Consider the following 20,425-nt stretch of genomic DNA (forward strand, 5'->3'; position numbering starts at 1 on the left):
CAGCACTAAAGCTCTGCACACACACACCACTATGTCATATTTGTGTGTACACCATTTGTGCCCATATTTCCTGACATCCCCCCCCCCACCTCCGAGGGTCTCTGTTCCGTGGCAGATGCTGACTGTATTATTCTACTGTTTTTACTGTTTTCTACTGCTTTCCCTTAAATGTAAAGAGGGTAACTTATCACTGCAATCAAAGGATTCATCCACAATAACTCTGCATAAGTATGCAAATTATGACCCTTGGAAGATTAGTGTCATGTCAGGAAGCAAAGCAGACTCGGAGCACATTCAAAGCACACGTTTCTTCCTGACGTGTTTTAAGGTGCATGACAATTTAGACGACTTCTAGCAGAACGGCTGTGACTCATATTTTCAGGTGAATATTTACTGCGCTAACATGCTGGAGCATCCCACGACACTTTACCGTGATAACAGGTTCAGAAAGCGTTTCAGTTATGAGTGGCATCCGTTAGGTACGGGGCCTTGAATTCACTGCCCTGTCACAATGTAATATGAAATACAAATTTCTGGAGGCACAAGGTTGAAAAATGGAGTATTCAACACTTGACTAACTCGTAATTTGCAGGATAAGATCGTATCTATCAATTTTGACGCACATTTTTTCACTGAAGAGAAAAAAAAATATTCGCTGAGATCTTGTATCACCAAATCTCTTCAGGAAATGATGCAGAGGCTTGGGCACTCCATGCCAAAGTGTAGGCAAATTAAGTCTCGCATAATTGCTCCCTAGTTTCCATCATAGCATCAGTGGTGTCACCATGCTGCTACTGAAATATAGTATCCAAGGCAGGAAGACATGGTCTGCTGGTCAATTTCCAAAAATAATTTACCATCTTTCGAGGTTATGGAAGTGCTTTCAGCTCCTGGGAGCAAATCTGGACTTTAGAAACGTATTTTAGGACGTATGGCTGGCATCAACAATGAGCTATTTTAGATTGTATAACATGACAAGTTTGACTGGGAGCGGTCTATTCCGTTGCCTTCCAACACGGGAATCGCCAGTTCGAATCCCCGCGTTACCTCCGGCTTTGTCGAGCATCCTTACAGACACAATTGTCCGTGTCTGCGGGTGGGAAGCCGAATGTGGGTATGTGTCCTGGCCGCTACACTAGCGCCTCCTCTGGTCGGTCAGGGCGCCAGCTCGCGGGGGGGGGGGCTGCGAGGAATAGCCTGATCCTCCCACGCGCTAGGTCCCTCTGGTGAAACTCCTCACTGTCAGGTGAAAAGAAGCGCCTGGTGACTCCACTTGTATCGTAGGAGGCATGTGGTACTCTGCAGCCCTCCTTGGATCGGCGGGGGGAGCAGCGACCAGGATGGAAGAGCGGGGTAATTGGCCAAGTACAATTAGGGAGAAAACAAAAAGGGGTTGGGGGGAATCTAAAATAAATAAATAAATAAAACTGACTGGTGGCGAATGAGAAGAGTTGCTGTTTGGAGCCCATCAGCATGTCCTTCCTAGTGGCTGTTTTGATTTTGGGACGTAACTCCTCGGAGAACTACTCGTTCCCCCTGGGGGGGGGGTAAAAACACCTAATGAGGACACCTGGAATGAGCAATTAGCCCAGGAATATCTATTCACATCCATATCTAAAACAACCACGTGAACAGCTACAAGCATATTTGCACATCTTTTCATAATTAACTCTGCCATATTACGGGGGGTGCTGGCAATGCACAGCAGCGCCTCTAATTTGACTTGTAAATTTGAAGATGCTGGCTGTATTTTTTTAAGGCCCCATTTTCCCTCCCGGTCTTTATTTTTAGCTTTGAAGGTGCACCTTTGTCTCTGTGTATTGCCGTAGCCACGGCCGTTTCAGTGCCGTCCCACCTCGGGGGCTTCCTACCGACGGTTTGGTGGATGGCTCTTCTTTTTCCTGTTGGCAGAGGGGGCAAAATGATACCCCAGCTAGCTTGCTTAAGTTTCATTTCACCTCATCTGAAAATATTTCTGACTGACAACGTGCAGTAGAAACCTGTAGACGTAAAACAATACCTGGCAGCGAAACCCATCCCCCAATGTTATTATCATAGTTATGATTCATATCGAGGTCTTTTGCGACGGGGCATAAATATAGTTTGAAATTAAAATCATCTCCCGCCCACCTGAGGCTGTGTCGTGTCAGCCCCCGGCCCAAGTGCAGCGTGTGGGGTTAAAATCTGAGACCTTTGCTGTGGATCATTCCCTTCCTCCCTCACCACCCCGTCCTTCCCATTTGTGTCATATGTAAATCCTTTCTGACATAGTAAAAAAAAAAAAAAAACAAAGTCTCCCAAAAAAAAAAAAGTATTCTCGTGCCTTGACACGTGTGTATGTCTCTGCTGTCCTGAGATGGAAACAAGCGGACAATCTCTCCCCTGTGCTTCCCTCTCCATGTTCCATCCATCCATCCATTACCCACACTGCTTACCCTGCTCTCAGGGTCGCGGGGATGCTGGAGCCTATCCCAGCAGCCATTGGGCAGCAGGCGGGGAGACACCCTGGACAGGCTGGCAGGCCATCGCAGGGCCCACACACACACACACACACACACACACACGCGCACGCACACACACACACACACGCACACACACAGGGACAATTTAGTATGGCTGATTCACCTGACCTACATGTCTTTGGACTGTGGGAGGAAACCGGACCACCTGGAGGAAGACCACGCAGAACATGCAAACTCCACATAGAGGACGACCCGGGATGACCCCCAAGGTTGGACTACCCTGGGGCTCGAACCCAGGACCTTCCTGCTATGAGGCGACCGCGCTCACCCCTGCGCCTCCGTGTTCCACATGTCTGAATAAATAACAGATCTATGAAAGGTCGGCGCTCTGCCCACTCGCCTGTCTTTAAAATATAATCCTCTTTTGGTGTCACAGTTGATTTGATGAATACAGTTGCAGCTGCGGCTGTAAAGGAAGAGTAAATGCGATACAGCGGACTAATATATTTCTGTAATAATACCTGGCTAATCGCAACCCGTCTACACACTCCTATATGCACACACACATACGCGGTCTTGGCCTTTCCTGTTCTACCGCCACGAACCTAGTGGCGCCCCCAGAAAATTTTCATAGGGGTGGCCAAATGGGACCACTAAAAATCTTGGGGTGGCACACCAAAACCAAAAGCCATGACTGAATTTCGGGAATTCTATGATGCTGTTGTAGTATACTGTATAGGCGTCAAACTGTCAATATGAGAGTTAAGAAAAATATACATTATTGATTTAAATGAACAGCACCTAATGTAAAATATCAGATAGAAGCATATTCTGCATATGCGACTCGTGGCTGGGGGGGGGGCAGTGGGGGAGCCAGGGATAGTATCAGGGTGGCCGTGGCCACCCCTGGCCACCCCTTGGGGGCGCCACTGCACGAACCCGTGTGCATATTGATTCTGTGTACACGGCTGGTGTTGACACTTTTGGGTGTTTACTTCTCTGGTGCGTGAGATGGATGCGTGTGAAATGTGTTACATAAATAAATGTTGATTGAGTGACATTTCTCCGCCATTCGGTCCTCTGCCGCCGTGGGCCCTCAGCCAGCACAACACTCAGCATGGCTGCAGCTGCACAGCAGAGGGCTAGGTAGAGTCCAGTGGCACACTGCAACAATGGAGATAATTATACCGTGGAGCGGAGTCCATGAGCACACCATAACTAGGTGCAGCCAGGAAGACGTGTCTTACCTAATAAGTTTGCAGTGGCATTAAAGTGACAGAGAAACGTGAGAGGGAGAGCGAGAGAGAGTGAGAGAGAGAGAGAGAGAGAGAGAGAGAGAGAGAGAGAGGGAGCGAAAGAGAGAGAGAGCGAGAGTGTGTGTGTGTGTGTGTGTGTGTGTGTGTGTGTGTGTGTGTGTGTGTGTGTGTGATTTGCATACTTCTGATGTCGTCCTGTTTCAACTCTGCAACTCCTCCACTGGCCCCTAAGGTGTGATCACTCTCTCTCTCTCTCTCTCTCTCTCTCTCTCTCTCTCTCACACACACACACACACACACACACACACACACACATTCTGTCTCATAATGACACGCAGGCACCACACAAATATGCTGCATATGTGCATATGTGCATATTTCAACACAGGATCCCAAGGCACTGTGTTTCTCATCGAAAAGAACCACATACACACACACACACACACACACACACACACACACACACACACACACACACACACTGCACTAAAAACTGTACTTCTCAGAAACTCATACACACACACACACACAAGAATGAATATGTCAACACAGATCTCCAAGTGAACCTTTGCCTCCATGCACACTCACACGAGTCACAGACATGCACGCTCACACGAGTCACGGGCATGCACGCTCACACGAGTCACAGGCATGCACGCTCACACGAGTCACAGGCATGCACGCTCACACGAGTCACAGACATGCACGCTCACACGAGTCACAGGCATGCACGCTCACACGAGTCACAGACATGCACGCTCACACGAGTCACAGACATGCACGCTCACACGAGTCGCAGACATGCACGCTCACACGAGTCACAGACATGCAGGCTCACACGAGTCGCAGACATGCACGCTCACACGAGTCGCAGACATGCAGGCTCACACGAGTCGCAGGCATGCACGCTCACACGAGTCACAGACATGCAGGCTCACACGAGTCACAGACATGCAGGCTCACACGAGTCACAGACATGCACGCTCACACGAGTCACAGACATGCAGGCTCACACGAGTCACAGACATGCAGGCTCACACGAGTCACAGACATGCACGCTCACACGAGTCACAGACATGCACGCTCACACGAGTCACAGACATGCACGCTCACACGAGTCACAGGCATGCACGCTCACACGAGTCACAGACATGCACGCTCACACGAGTCACAGACATGCACGCTCACACGAGTCGCAGACATGCACGCTCACACGAGTCACAGACATGCAGGCTCACACGAGTCGCAGACATGCACGCTCACACGAGTCGCAGACATGCAGGCTCACACGAGTCGCAGGCATGCACGCTCACACGAGTCACAGACATGCAGGCTCACACGAGTCACAGACATGCAGGCTCACACGAGTCACAGACATGCACGCTCACACGAGTCACAGACATGCAGGCTCACACGAGTCACAGACATGCAGGCTCACACGAGTCACAGACATGCACGCTCACACGAGTCACAGACATGCACGCTCACACGAGTCACAGACATGCACGCTCACACGAGTCACAGGCATGCACGCTCACACGAGTCACAGGCATGCACACTCACACGAGTCACAGACATGCAGGCTCACACGAGTCACAGGCATGCACACTCACACGAGTCACAGACATGCAGGCTCACACGAGTCACAGACATGCACGCTCACACGAGTCAGACATGTCCATGGACACAGGCACACTCATAAACAGGAACATCACCTGTGTTAACTTTGTTAATGTGAACATAATGGCATGTGTACGTGAGCAAAACACTCGCACACATACACACAAAACACACAGAAAGAGAAGACCCACACTCTCACTCAGAAACTCCGAAAGACGAACAAATTAAAGCACGGCCCCGTCGGTATAAATACACAGCCACCACATAAACACACAAACAGTCAAAGAAACAAAGTCCACCCCCCACCCCAACACACACACACACACACACACACTGCACTAAAAACTGTACTTCTCAGAAACGCATACAGACACACAAGAATGAATATGTCAACACAGATCTCCAAGTGAACCTTTGCCTCCATGCAAACTCACACGAGTCACAGACATGCACGCTCACACCAGTCACAGACATGCAGGCTCACACGAGTCACAGTCATGCAGGCTCACACGAGTCACAGACATGCAGGCTCACACGAGTCACAGACATGCAGGCTCACACAAGTCACAGACATGCAGGCTCACACGAGTCACAGACATGCACGCTCACACGAGTCACAGACATGCACGCTCACACCAGTCACAGACATGCACGCTCACACCAGTCACAGACATGCACGCTCACACGAGTCACAGACATGCAGGCTCACACGAGTCACAGACATGCAGGCTCACACGAGTCACAGACATGCAGGCTCACACGAGTCACAGACATGCACGCTCACACGAGTCACAGACATGCACGCTCACACCAGTCACAGACATGCACGCTCACACCAGTCACAGACATGCACGCTCACACGAGTCACAGACATGCAGGCTCACACGAGTCACAGACATGCACGCTCACACGAGTCACAGACATGCAGGCTCACACGAGTCACAGACATGCACGCTCACACGAGTCACAGACATGTCCACGGACACAGGCACACTCATAAACAGGAACATCACCTGTGTTAACTTTGTTAATGTGACCATAATGGCATGTGTACGTGAGCAAAACACTCGCACACATACACACAAAACACACAGAAAGAGAAGACCCACACTCTCACTCAGAAACTCCGAAAGACGAACAAATTAAAGCACAGCGCCGTCGGTATAAATACACAACCACCACATAAACACACAAACAGTCAAAGAAACAAAGTCCACCCCCCACCCCAACACACACACACACACACACACATACACGCAGGCACTCAGGCAGCAGTGATGAGGCCAGTCAGCTAATTAGAGAGTAAGTGTGACTCACTCTCGTCCAATCCCAGGCCCCTAAACCCTGAAGATGAGCGTTCCTCCTTTAACCTCAGAGAGCTTCCACTGGAAACGCACAGCCAGGCCAGGATCATAGACCAGACATGGATTCATATCAACACGACTTCCACCACGTGTAAGTCGCCGAGCTCACATCGTAATGCAGGTTGACCTGAGATGAATGTAACGAGACGTGACGCAGAACCATTGTGCAATGAGCTGACTTCAAATGATTGTTACAAAGAAGAAAAGTCAATAGCCAACGGGCGGCTCCAAAAAAAAAAGAAAAAAAGAGCGTAGACTGCTTTCATTGGTGCCACAGCAAAGTGTGTTCTATAACCGAGAGATGTTTCCCTTCATAGGAGAGTGGGCCTGCGTGATGCCGACTGCTCTATGGAGAACCAGCCGATAAGGACAGGCTTTATTTTGTGGAGCCAGCTTACAGATCACAATAATAATGCGGAGAAAGTATCGATATCATATTTTATGTACTGAACAGAGTGGATCCCTGAACCCTCTTGATTTCAAATTGTAATACGCAATGATAATGATCTAGATCCCTACAAAAGGATATAACACATTTTATATATTAACTCCTCTGATGACACCCCCCCCACACACACACACACCTCCCGTCTGGATGGGCCTCTATACAGTCACCAGGCCTCCCTATTATATTTCCCACACAGCCGGCCTGACCCTCTCCCCAGAGACCGATCAATGTGATCGACAAGCGAGATCGGGCTGCCAAGCTAACGTCAACCTGCCCTGTATAAGAAAGCCCAGCTAACGCAGAATGTGAAACACATTGACAAAATAGTAAATCCAGCTGTTGCTTGTCCAAAACATGTCAGCGCAGTGTCTTTCTGTGTTGGCTTGTTTCCTCATATGACATCTTTCAATAATCTCTTTTTAATGTGACACGTCTGATGTGATCGAGGGAAAGAGAGGGAGAGAGAACAAGGTGTTCATAGATTGGTGCATTAGCTAATGGATGAATAGATGAATACTTGTGATATAAGGACGTATGAAGAGAGGATTAAATGAAGAACAGATGAGACAGGCTGGCAGATAGATAGATAGACTGATTCAAGAAAGAGTGGACCTTTTCTTTTTTCCATGTCTGTCTATCTCTGTCTATCTCTGTCCCTCGCTCTCATCTTCCTGTCTTCTCATGCTACTGTCACAAAGGCTACATTCTGATTCAATCCCAGTTTTGTTTTGTTTTTTTGCTTCGATCACTTTTTTTTTCTCATCATTCACAAATATGTTTTTAAAGTGACACGTCTGAATATCAGTGCGGACCGCCCTCAGTCCTCAAGCGACTCGCATGACTCAAACAAAACAAAAACAAATTGACATTTTGTGACCACGCTCCGCCTTTTCACCAGCGGATTGTTTCTCCAAACTCTGTGGTCTGGGTTGACTAGAGGCATCTCCCCAAATAGATGTGAAATCAGTCACTCCACTTGTTGCTTCACTGACTTCCATCAGTGTCACTTCTTTTCCTCACTTCCACGATAACCACGCCCACAGCTGCGCCCACAGCCACACCCACAGCCACGTCCCCACCAGCAGAACATGGCTGTCACGGGCATTTTTCCTGTCTCGTTGGACCGTAGTTTCACTGAGGCAATAAACACCGACTGGTCAGTGAAAGACAAGCCGAAGTCAGATACAAGCCAACCAGTCCTGTCCATCTGTGCTACGGAGACTCACATAAAATATACATGAATTCCGACACTGCCATAGAGACTCGGGTCGCATGGCTGCGTGTTGAATAGGCTATGTATGTATATGAGAGTGACCCACATCAGAACTCAAAAATGCTTTTCCATGAATCGTTCTGTTCTCACACATCTAAAGAAGAAGAAAAAGTCCCATCTGTGTCACGCTTAAGAAGTTGGAATTGGGTTGCATTTCAGGTGTAGTCTTAACATAGCCATACTCCCCCCCGCCCCCAACTTAAACACACGAGTGCACACACACACACACACACACACAGACATAAACTCATATATATATATATACACACACACACACACACACACACACTGAGACACAGTCTAAGCAGCCTGTTCTTACTTACACAGCAACACATTAGTGCAGTGTGTTATCCAGGCTGACGGTGACAGAGCTGTCCTCCGTCACTGGGACCGGAGCTTTTATGCCGTAGCTTTCCTGCCAATTCCAAAATTGCTATAATCCTCACCTGAAATCCTTGACAATATTTCTTTGTGAAAGAAAACAATTGCACTTTTCTGTAGTTTAGCAGGACTGGCTTACCCCTGGCCTAATAAACTACATTATTTAGCATTTCATTTCTCAATGGTAGCCTTTGCATAAACTCTTCTTCATGTATTCATCCTACATGTCTTCGTCATGTGTACTGTGTACAATGGTGACTGTGATGTCACCTTAAAGGCTGTGGATAGGAATGAACACATTTCTTGGTTGAATGTCCTTTTTAAAAACGCTTTCGCAGAAGGGCGTCCGGGTAGCGTAGTGGTCTATTCCGTTGCCTACCAACACGGGGATCGCCGGATCGAATCGCCGTGTTACCTCCGGCTTGGTCAGGCATCCTACAGACACAGTTGGCCATGTCTGCGGGTGGGAAACCGGATGTGGGTGTGTGTCCTGGTTGCTGCACTAGCGCCTCCTCTGGTCGGGCGGGGCGCCTGTTCGGGGGTAGTGGGGGAACCGGGGGGAATAGCCTCTCACGTGCCTCCTCCCCCTGGTGAAACTCCTCACTGACAGGTGAAAAGAAGCGGCCGGCGACTCCACATGTATCGGAGGAGGCATGTGGTAGTCTGCAGCCCCCCCCCCCCCGGGATCGGCAGAGGGGGTGGAGCAGTGACCGGGACGGCTCGGAAGAGTGGGTTAGTTGGCTGGATACAATTGAAGAGAAAAAGGAGGGGGGGGATCCACTAAATAAATAAATAAATAAACACATAATACATTAATAGGGCGAGAAAGGTATCAACTGAGCATCCAGCATTGAACATTTCTAGAATATAGTCACCCAGGTGTTAAACCAAGCTCATGTCCACTGTTTAATCTATATTAATGCTATCAATTATTTTTTGTTCAGCCGGCAGTTTGCCATTCGTGTATCATGTAACTGTGTACTCCAGCACATGTAAAGGTAGAGAGAACAAAAGAAGAGAGAGCGAGAGAGAGAGAGAGAGCGACGGCATGACAGAAAGAGAGACAGAGTGCAGGATGACTACCCACAGAGAGACGGGGTGGGGGGTGGGGGGGAACAGATCCATGTCGTGTTGATGTAGGCGTGGCTCCTCCACAACCATGGCATCGATTTTCATGTCAGGCAGTAAAATGTTCCCTGCAGCCTTCTGCTTTATCTTCCTGTCTGCTATGAGAAACCACACACTCTGTCACCGCTGCCCTGCTCTCATCATCTGTAAAACTCTAATGGCACCTGTGATAGCCTAGATGCGAGGGGGGAAAACACATTTTAACTTTTCGTAAGAAAATAATAGCGGTAAACTGTGTCTGTATAAAGGACGGTGTGACAGCACAGCATGTGTGGGTCCTGGGTTAACCCAAAACTTCTGTATGAAGTTCGCATGTTCTCTCCCTGTTTGTCTGGGTTTCATGCATCAGCTCTGGTTTGTTTTTTTTCCCCATAGTCCCAAATGGGTTTAGAAGTTCACATTTTTGGAAAGAAACCATTACTGAGATGGGTGGTGTGTGATTTGATGCTCTGCAAAGGTTTTTAGATGGAAGTAGTGAGAACAGAACATGAGGGGGGGGGGCAGGGGGGCTGGTGTCCTTAATGATGTTTTAGGCTTCCCTTTTGCAGCGAGTGGTGTAAATGTTATGAAGTTGTGGTAGATCCATGCCGGTGATTTTTGCTGCTGTCTTTACAGTCCTTTGCAGCAGTATGCAGTCCTGAGTAGTCAGGTTGCCAAACCACACTGTGATACAGCCTGTCAAGACAGTCTCAATGGTACTGTGATAAGAATTCATAAGAGTTTTGGCACTCATACCAAAACTCTTGAGATGCCTCAGAAAATACAGTCTCTGTTGTGCCTTCTGCAGGATGCAATTGGTGTTGCGAGACCATTTGAGGGCGTCTGTGATGTGTGCATTGAGAAATCTAAATTTGTCCACAGTTCAACAGATGACCCAGTGATGGAAATATGAATGTGATTTCCTCATAGCTAGCTAAAGCCAACAATGATTTATTTTGTCTTAGTGATATTTAGAGAGAGGTTGTTACCATGGCACCATATGGTTAAATCCTGTTGGCCCTCTCGTAACTGTCGCTTATTAGTCCAGTCACTGTGGTTTCATCTGTGAATTTAAGGATGCTGTTGTTGTCATATTTGGCAACACAGTTGTGTGTAAACAGACTGTACAATAGGGGACTGAGACAGCAGCCCTGAGGTGCACCGGTCCTCAGAACTGATGTGGATGCATATGTTTTACCTATTCTCACAGTCTGGGGCCTGCCTGTCAGGAAATCAAATAGCCAATTACAGATAGAGATGCCCAGACCAAGACCTCTGAGTTTCAACACCTGTTTGGATGTCACAGAAAGTTGAATCAGTTCATCCGGACACAACGTTTATTGAGAGAAAAATTTTTCGTCATTCATCTAAGCGACCTCTTCAGTCTAAGTGACCTCTTCAGTCTCAACTGACTGCAGGTATCCCCACCCTTATATGGCACAACACAGAAGAGCTAACACGTCAGGCCAGGACTCCACAGTCTACACCCATCTACAGGCCGGCGGCCACTCTTTCAAGGGTGAGGATGTGTACATCCTTGATAGGGAGGATCACTGGTTTGAACGGGGAGTCAAAGAGGCAATCTATGTGAAAAGGGAACGAACCCTGAACCAAGGGGCGGGGGCAAAGAGTATATCTGTCGCCATCTTACAATGCTGCAATTGTAAACATTCCCAAATTCTCTGTGAATAGTACACATGGCCACTGTAACTCTAGTTAATGGTCACAACAATTTGCATATGAAACCGATCGTTGGTTTCGGTCGTTATGCCGCTGTATTGTTTAGAAGGGTGGGGATACCTGCAGTCAGTTGAGACTGAAGAGGTCACTTAGATGAGCGGTGAAACGTTTCTCTCAATAAACGTTGTGTGCAGATGAACCGATTCACCTTTCAGTGATTTTCTTAGCTGGATTATTGAGCCTGCATAAAGACCAGTTTGGATGCTAAAAATGTATGAAAAGCAGAATTGTTACCAATAAACATTACGACACAGGCATTTTTCTTTTCAAGGTATACTGGAGCAGTATGCAGAGCAAACGAGATAACATCATCTACTGCTGGACCAGTAGGCAAACTGTAATGGGTCAAGGGTAGCAGGAATATTATATTTTATATATGATATAATCAGTCTTCCCAGGCACTTCATTATAACAGAGGTCAAAGCAAAAGGTCGGTAATCAGAATGATCAAATGAATGATGAATGAATGTGTTTTTTTTCATCACTAATTAACCAGCTTTTACAAAAAAATCTTCAGAAAATGAATGGTGAAATACAAAAGTTTAAAAGACACATGCTTGCAGCACAAAATAGGCATATCCTAAATCATTACATAAAACCAAGCCTGTGGAAAGGAGTTTTAATAAGCATTTAATGGGATGATACTGAGCTTTCTAGCCACAGATTCCTTTATCACACCTCTTGAATCTGGATGGTGTCTGGTAATGATTTAATCTGTATTATATCAAACTGGCACCAAAATGCATTGCAGAGTTTAAACATTTATTCATCCACACGTACCTACGAGGAGGAAGAGCCACTACAACACAAGGACACGGCAGTGCCAGAACTTCATACGGGATGTCTGGGATGGAAACCAGGACCCCTTCCATTTTAAACATCCATCCATCCATCCATCCATCCATCCATCCTCCTCTCAGGGTCACGGGCATGCTGGAGCCTATCCCAGCAGTCACTAGGCGGCAGGCGGGGATACACCCTGGACAGGCCGCCAGGCCATCACAGGGCCCGCACACACACACACACACACACACACACACACATGCACACACACACACACACACACACACACACACACACACACACACACACACACACACACACACACACACACACACACACACACACACACCCCTAGGGACAGTTTAGTACAGTTGATTCACCTGACCTACATGTCTTTGGACTGTGGGAGGAAACCCACACAGACACGGGGAGAACATGCAAACTCCACACAGAGGATGACCTGGGACAACCACCCAAGGTTGGACTACCCTGGGGCTTGAACCCAGGACCTTCTTGCTGTGAGGCGACCGCGCTAACCACTGTGCCACCATGCTGCCCCCCCCATTTTATACACTAAAATTTACTTTAATTTTCTCTTGCCAAAATGCACATCGCTTCCTCTTGTAATATTTAAATCCTCATAAAATGTACAGCAGAACACCTTCCCGTTCGTGTACCTCATGGAGGACCCAACTGTGTCCTGACAACCCTTCTCTGACAAATATTTTACTATCTGAGATGCCTGCAAGTTCTATTTACAGTTTTGTGATTTTTGTATAGCAACATTTTATATTTAATAAGGCCAAACGTATTTCTTACAATCTCTGAATAAGGAGGTCGGGCAGATCTGATTGTTAAGGTTTCGTAGGAAAATTCCTCCTGGATTGACACATCTTTGTCAGGTTCAAGCCTTGAACACCAATGACACAAGATAAGGAGGTCCAAGCTACTCAGATAGACATTTCACAGTCACTTCTGCTTTTCAAATAATATCCACTATAATGATGGATTTTGGCTTAAATCTGATTAGGTTTGTCTTGTCTTATCTTATCTTATCTTATCTTATCTTATCTTATCTTACTTCATATATGGACTATGAGAAAAATGAAAGTCTAGATTTTGTCCTTGAGTTCAAATTACTCTTGTGGATTTATTGTTGAAAAATATAACAAGGCATTGGCAATAATAAACTCGAGCAGATGTTGGGGAAAAAATCCCTTCCGTCTCTTCTCTGAGCTCTATTCTTTTTCTTTTCCGCCAACACATTTTAATTAGACAGTGATTGTACAAATCACAGAGATATATAGTGTCTGACTGGGACTCTGGACCCTTAACCTCCCTTACAGTTGGTTCCTTGTAATTTTGATCATTAAAGAACTGAAGCCTTTTCTACAGCACTCGTTTTAAGTCTCTCCGGATAAGACAGTAGGCTAAATTCCCAGAATATTAATGTCAAAATGGAGCGCCTATGGGACCCGCACTAGCAGAGTTAACACTTACATACCAGAGGTGGCTAATGAACTGGCTGCTCTAATGTTAATTTAAGTGTAGGGTAATTTCAACTGGTAATTGGAGACTGGTGTGTGAAGGTTGCTCCTTTAGCAAGTTATTTGAGCCGATAGTGTGGCTGCAGAGGAAAGAGAGGAGAGACGGCAAGGTGCGGGAGGAGGGTTTGTAACGGAGGGTTCACAAGCTTGAACCCCTAAACCAGCTGGGGAAAACGAGAGCAGAGAAACGTCAATATGCGATGCTCTCACCCTTGTGACGCCCTTTAGCAAGGCAAAATGCCCCCATCAGCCACCGACATTACAAGACTGTGGACATTTTATACATACATAGATAGATGGATGGATGGATGGATGGAAAGATAGATAGACAGACAGACAGACAGACAGACAGACAGACAGACAGACAGACAGACAGACAGACAGATAGATAGATAGATAGATAGATAGATAGATAGATAGATAGATAGATAGATAGATAGATAGATAGATAGATAGATAGATAGATAGATAGATAGATAGATAGATAGACAACTCTGCAACCGAACGATGACCTGTTTTGAAATCTATCATTTTGGATGGTTTCACAGACTTCTTTTAGCTGAACCACAACCACAGCTGAAATGCTATGTTGTGAAATCATCCTGTGTCTTTGTCTTTGAAAGTCAGCCATTGCAAAGTCCCTTGTGCGTGTCTGCGTGTGTGTGTGTGTATGTGTGTGTGCGTGCTTGTCCACGTGTGTGCGTGTGTATGTTTACATAATGCTTGCACCTTCTTCCTCTGGCTATTTCTCTAGTCTAATGCTGCAAATAGAAAACAAATAAACAAGGGTGCTTTTCAGTCAGCTGTTTAAATACTACAACCTGTTTAAACGCAGTTGTCCTGTTGGTTTACTGAGCCGGTATAGCCGTGTTTATGTAGTCTGATGCATTTTAACCTCCCGCACACGGGACCATTCAGGGCAGGAAACCCATCATGCAGTATGATAGACCGGACCTGGCTTGTCCAAATAACGAGCAGGTGGGTGGTGGAACGTGGCGTGTCGCAGCCGAGAGCGCGAGGGGCGTCCTCGGGGCCCCCCGTCTTCTGCCGGACCACTCGCCGTGGTTCCTGCTCAAAACCTAGACACCTCTTAAAGGATAAAATACAGGTAGTCCCATGACCTTTATGCAGTTTCTGCTTGAATACATTATACTCCTGACTGGAAGTCCTTCCTGTGTGAACATAGGTGGATTATTTTCCAACACCCCCCCTCCACACACACACACACACATCCATTTGTTCTGATAGATTTTACAGGTTACTGATGGTTAAAAACATGGTTTTAGCAAAGGAAACTATTATTCATCCGCTAAGTAGAAATCGTGCTCAATTAGCAGCAGCATTTTGGACATTTCATTTCAGGCCAAATAAAACTCATATTATGAAACACATATATGTAAAATATGATAAAATTGATACTCAAATATTAATTTCTGATCAAATTTTCTCTCAAAAGTTTGGCTTGTACTGAAAAATTGAAGCGCTGCCATAATTAGATACCAACTTCAGACAACAAATTTCCATGGAGGAAATATGACACGCATGACAAAAATAAAAATAAAAATAAAAATGTATATATGTATACAAACATCAGCCTAACGAGGGAACAGTAATTGAAACACTCCCTCCTAAACACTGTTACGGTATGCATATTAGTCCCGTTAACGACCATTATATTCACCAGAGCTGAAACGGTCTGAACTCCGTCCCTCACTGCACACACACACACACACACACACACACACACACACACACACACACACACACACACACACACACACACACACACACACACACTTCTGTCTGTCTCTCTCTCTCTCATACACACACACACAAAAGCACTGTCTGTCTGCCTGTCTGTCTCTCTCACACACATACACAAACGCAGTGTCAGTCTCTCTCTCTCGCCGTCTCTCTCTCACACACACACACACGCGCGCGCACGCGCGCGCGCACGCACACACACACAAACGGACTGTATGTCTGTATGTCTCTCTGTTTCTGTCTCTCTCTCACACAGTCTGTCTGTCTCTCTCACTCACACACACACACACACATACACACACACACTGTCTGTCTGTCTTTCTCTCTCTCACACACACACGCGCGCGCGCGCACGCACGCACATCCACGCTCCGACACACCGCCACGGCTGGCTTGCAGGCTGCTGCACTCGCTAGTCACAGCCAAAGAATGTGGAATCAACAGCAGAGAAAAGAGGGAGGGAGGGGGAGAGAGAGAGAGAGAGAGAGCGAGGGGGGGCAGATAAACATCGCTGGTGACAATTAGATCGTTCTTATGAGCTCTCGTTGTCGAAGCATCATCCCACAGTTTCCCTTTCGACATCTGGTAAGAATGAGACGCTGGGTCTCCGCGGAGGGAGAGAGAGAAAGAGAGGAATGTCAGGCAGGCGGAGAATGCACTGGGATACTACTGGGCGACACGAAATCCACACCAGAGACACTTGAACCCGCAGACCATAATGCCAGTTATCACCACAGAGCGAATTGATAGTCCCAAGTAAGTGCGTCCGAGCAACCGCCTCCTATTCCACATAGCAGCCTGTCACCAGCTACACACAGCCACGGTTTAAGCCCCGCAACAACAGGAAAAGAAGAAGAAAAAACACCAAACAAAAACAAAATAAAAGAGCACTATGCGTATATCCCCCCCTACCTGGAGTGGTAAATGACAGCATTCGCATCCAAGCAGAAACAGAAGGCATGCCGGTCTTACCTTGCGTAAATCAACAACCTATTCGCGAGGATCCCTCTCACAGCTGAGACGAGTTGAACTTTTGTTTTTTCCTCCTCCTCTTCTTCTTCTTCTTCTTCTCCTCCTCCTCCTTCTTCTTCTTCCTCTTCCTCTCCCCGCAGATAGATCCACTGTTCGCTCTGGGCCGGTCAGGCGTCGGACTGTGGATGCGCGTCGGTCCCGCGCAGTCTCCGCCCCCACGGTGAGGCGACGCGGCGTGGCGCGGCGCGGCGCGGAGAGGGGACGTCGGCTCCCCTGGAGGAGCGCGCCGCTTATCGCCGGCGACCACATCGGAAAGGCTGCGCAATGTCGGCTCGCCATTGCGTGCAGCAGCGTGCCATAACTGCGCGATAACCGAGCATGGGGACGTGCTGCTGCGTCTCCTTCTTATGCTCGTTTCTATTTTCCATTTTTCTACCTGTGCTCTTCGTCCACATTGGTTTTACACATATGCACCTCTTCGTTTCCTTTTAAGTTTATAGGCACCAAGTACTTCGGTTTACTTTAGTTCTCTATGTTTTAAGACATTTTCTTTTTTTTATTTTTGCTATATATTATTGCTATTGCATATATTTTGATATGATTTGCTTTTGGGTTATGTGTGCTGTCATGGCACTTCGATTTCTCTTGGGATCAATAAAGTATCTATCAATCAGTCTATATCTATCTATCTATCTATCTATCTATCTATCTATCTGGCAGTGACAATCTGCTATTAATTTAGTGTTCCTCAGCCATGGAAGAGGGGGGCGTTCAAAGCTGGAGCTCTCACATGACTTGTTGTGTAACTTGAAAATGTGCAACGGAAAGCTGTTAATAGTTATATTGGCAGTTAGTCGCCTGTCTGGAAAAATGTTTGATTGACAGAATGGAATTTTAATTTTGGTGGTAGAGGGTGAGCCAACCCAGTAAAACCCGGCGTAACTCTCGTCTCCATCTCTTTCCAGGGCTGTCTCCTTAATGTGTTTCTGGTTGCCACCTTCCCAGTGTCCTTTCGTTCTCTCTCCCCTCTTTCCCTCCCTTGCTGTCTCTCCCCATCTATCCATATCTCTGTGTATATCTGCTTATTTCTCTCCGGATCTCTCTCTCTCTCTCTCTCTCTCTCTCTCTCTCTCTCTCTCTCTCTCTCTCTCTCTCTCTCTCTCTCTCTCTCTCTCTCTCTCTGAGATCTGTGTGACCTTGAAAGGGCCGTGAGGTGTTAAGTCGCTGGAACACAAACCACACAGTAGCATCTGTGATGATCTGCTGGAGACACCGTTCCGCTTCAGGTATCAACGCCCCCCCCCCCCCCACACACACACACACTCACTCCAAGGGTTGAGTTTCTATGGACCACGGCATGACTAGTCCTTACCTCATCATGTGCTGTTGACACATACAAAACATGCGCTCGGTTCACGGTACCAGCACTGCAGGGTAGGAGCGAGGACAGTCAACATATGCCTCAACCAGTATCTTATCAATTGTTAAAGAGCCCATATCATGCTATTTCCCAGTTCAATGTATGCGTTTTCATGGTCTATTTACAAACATTTGTATGTTTCGATGGTCAATAAGCACCCAGTTACAGCTGCACAGGCTGTGCTACACGCACAGCCTGTGCAGCTACCTGTGCACCTCATGCTCGCTCAGCCTGAAACAGGCCGTTTTGGCTTCCGGTCTCTTCTGTCTCTTTAAGCCCCCCCCCCCCCCCCACTGTTCACTAGCGCAAGCCCACTCAGCTGTGATTGGCCAACCGCTTAACGCGTGTGTCTGAAAAGTCACGCCCCTTACCATAACCGGATTTCAGCTCAAGAGGCTTCCTGAAGAGCTGAAAACACCGCTGTAGCTATGGTAACCGTGGCGTTGCTTCAGCTGTACCTATTTGAACCTGAGTCTGATCCTGAAACCCAAAGCCAGGCAGAACAAAGCGAGAGACCTGAAACACCCTCGCAACCAAGACTGGAGCAGGACGTTTCACAGTGGTATTGTGGTGATACACAATCGAGGGTAGATTCACCAGGGGCTGCTGCTCCTTTACGGCAGACGTTCGGAGTGCTGACATAGGCACTGCTTCGAGTTTCCGGGGCGGAGCCATGTTTGCGGCAGCCTAGAGATTAGCTGGTTGCTACAAGAGATTGTGCTGTATCGGTGTCTTTTTGTGTGGCGAGTAAACGGAATTGACTCGACTCGATCTCACCGTCTCCTCATTCCTGCACTCCCACAGTATGTTTTTATTTTGTACATTCAGACGTATAACTGTGTAATGTCTTTACATCACGACAACAATTGTATGTCCGTTGACTGACTGAACTGCATATGTTTTTTTAAACTCTTACTTAGGTGCACTTGTGGAAACTGGACCAGAATGTTCAGCATATTTGAACATATCTACTGTGATGAAAAATTAAAGGTAGCTAAAAGTTAGTCAATTACTACATTATGTAGCTAAGTACCTGCGAACACGAACAGTGTGCTATATGCAGTGGTGTAAAGCAGAACTCATTTTTTATTCAAGTAGCTAGGAATTAGACTAACATTGCTTGTGTCGGGCAATACTCTTGTAAATCAGTGTCTTATTTTCCTTATAAGGTTGCAAGATGAAAGAACCAGGTTCCAGTCTCTCCTACGTACATGGTACACCATCCAGACCTACAGCCGAAATGTTTGAGTCCCTACATCCTGCAGAACACTCACAGCATTTATAGAGCCGACTATGGACCTTTGTGGTGTGGAACAGAGGAAGAGTAAGTTGTTATTATATTTAATCAGATATCTACTACGACAACATTTGGCTGCTCCCGTTAGGGGTCACCACAGCGGATCAGCCATTTCCATCTCTTCCTGTCCTCTGCATCTTCCTCTGTCACGCCAGTCTGTCCTTCCTCACCACATCCATAAACCTCCTCTTTGACCTTCCTCTTTTCCTTTTCCCTGGCAGCTCCATATTCAGCATCCTTCTCTCAATATACCCAGCAGCTCTCCTCCACACATGTCCAAACCATCTCAATCTTGCCTCTCTTGCTTTGTCTCCAAACCGTCCAACCTGAGCTGTCCCTCTAATATACTCGTTCCTAATCTTGTCTTTCTTTGTCACTCCCAGTGGAAATCATAACATCGTCAGCGCTGCCACCACCAACTCCGCCTCCCATCTTTTCGTCAGTGCCACTGTCTCTAAACCATATAACATATTTGGTCTCACTACCAGCTTGTAAACCTTCCCTTTAGCTTTTTTTGGTACGATTCTGTTGCAAATCACTTCTGACACTCTTCTCCACCCACTCCACTCTGCCTGCACTCTCTTCTTCACCTCTCTTCCGCACTCCCCCTTACTTTGAACAATTGACCCCAAGTATTTAAACTCATATGCCTTCGTCACCTCTACTCCATTCTTCCAGACCATTCCGCTGTCCGCCCTCTCATTCACACAGATGTAGTCCGTCTTCTGCCTACTGACTTTCCTTCATCTTCTGTCCAGTCCATACCGACAGATCACAATGTCACCCTAGAAAATCAGAGGGCTCAGAGCCAATCCTTGATGTAATCCCACCTCCACCTTGAACTGATCTGTCATTCCAACCGCACACCTAACCACTGTCACACTTCCCTCATACATATCCTGTACTACTCCTACATACTTCTCTGCCACGCCCAACTTCCGCAGACAATACCACACCTCCTCTCTCGGCACCCTGTCATATGCTTTCTCTA

At 47.0% G+C, this 20,425-nt stretch overlaps 1 protein-coding gene across 1 annotated transcript in view; it reads right to left on the bottom strand.

Moving 5' to 3' along the window:
* jupb (junction plakoglobin b) overlaps positions 1-16,974 on the bottom strand; it is a 176,823-nt gene extending 159,849 nt beyond the window's left edge. The window contains exon 1 of the mRNA XM_056287382.1: positions 16,718-16,974. The gene's annotated coding sequence lies outside the window, so the exon portion shown is untranslated. The remainder of the gene's footprint in view (positions 1-16,717) is intronic.
* Between the last annotated feature and the right edge of the window lie 3,451 nt (positions 16,975-20,425).

The sequence above is a fragment of the Lampris incognitus genome, chromosome 10, assembly GCF_029633865.1.
Source record: "Lampris incognitus isolate fLamInc1 chromosome 10, fLamInc1.hap2, whole genome shotgun sequence".
Lineage (NCBI taxonomy): Eukaryota > Metazoa > Chordata > Actinopteri > Lampriformes > Lampridae > Lampris > Lampris incognitus.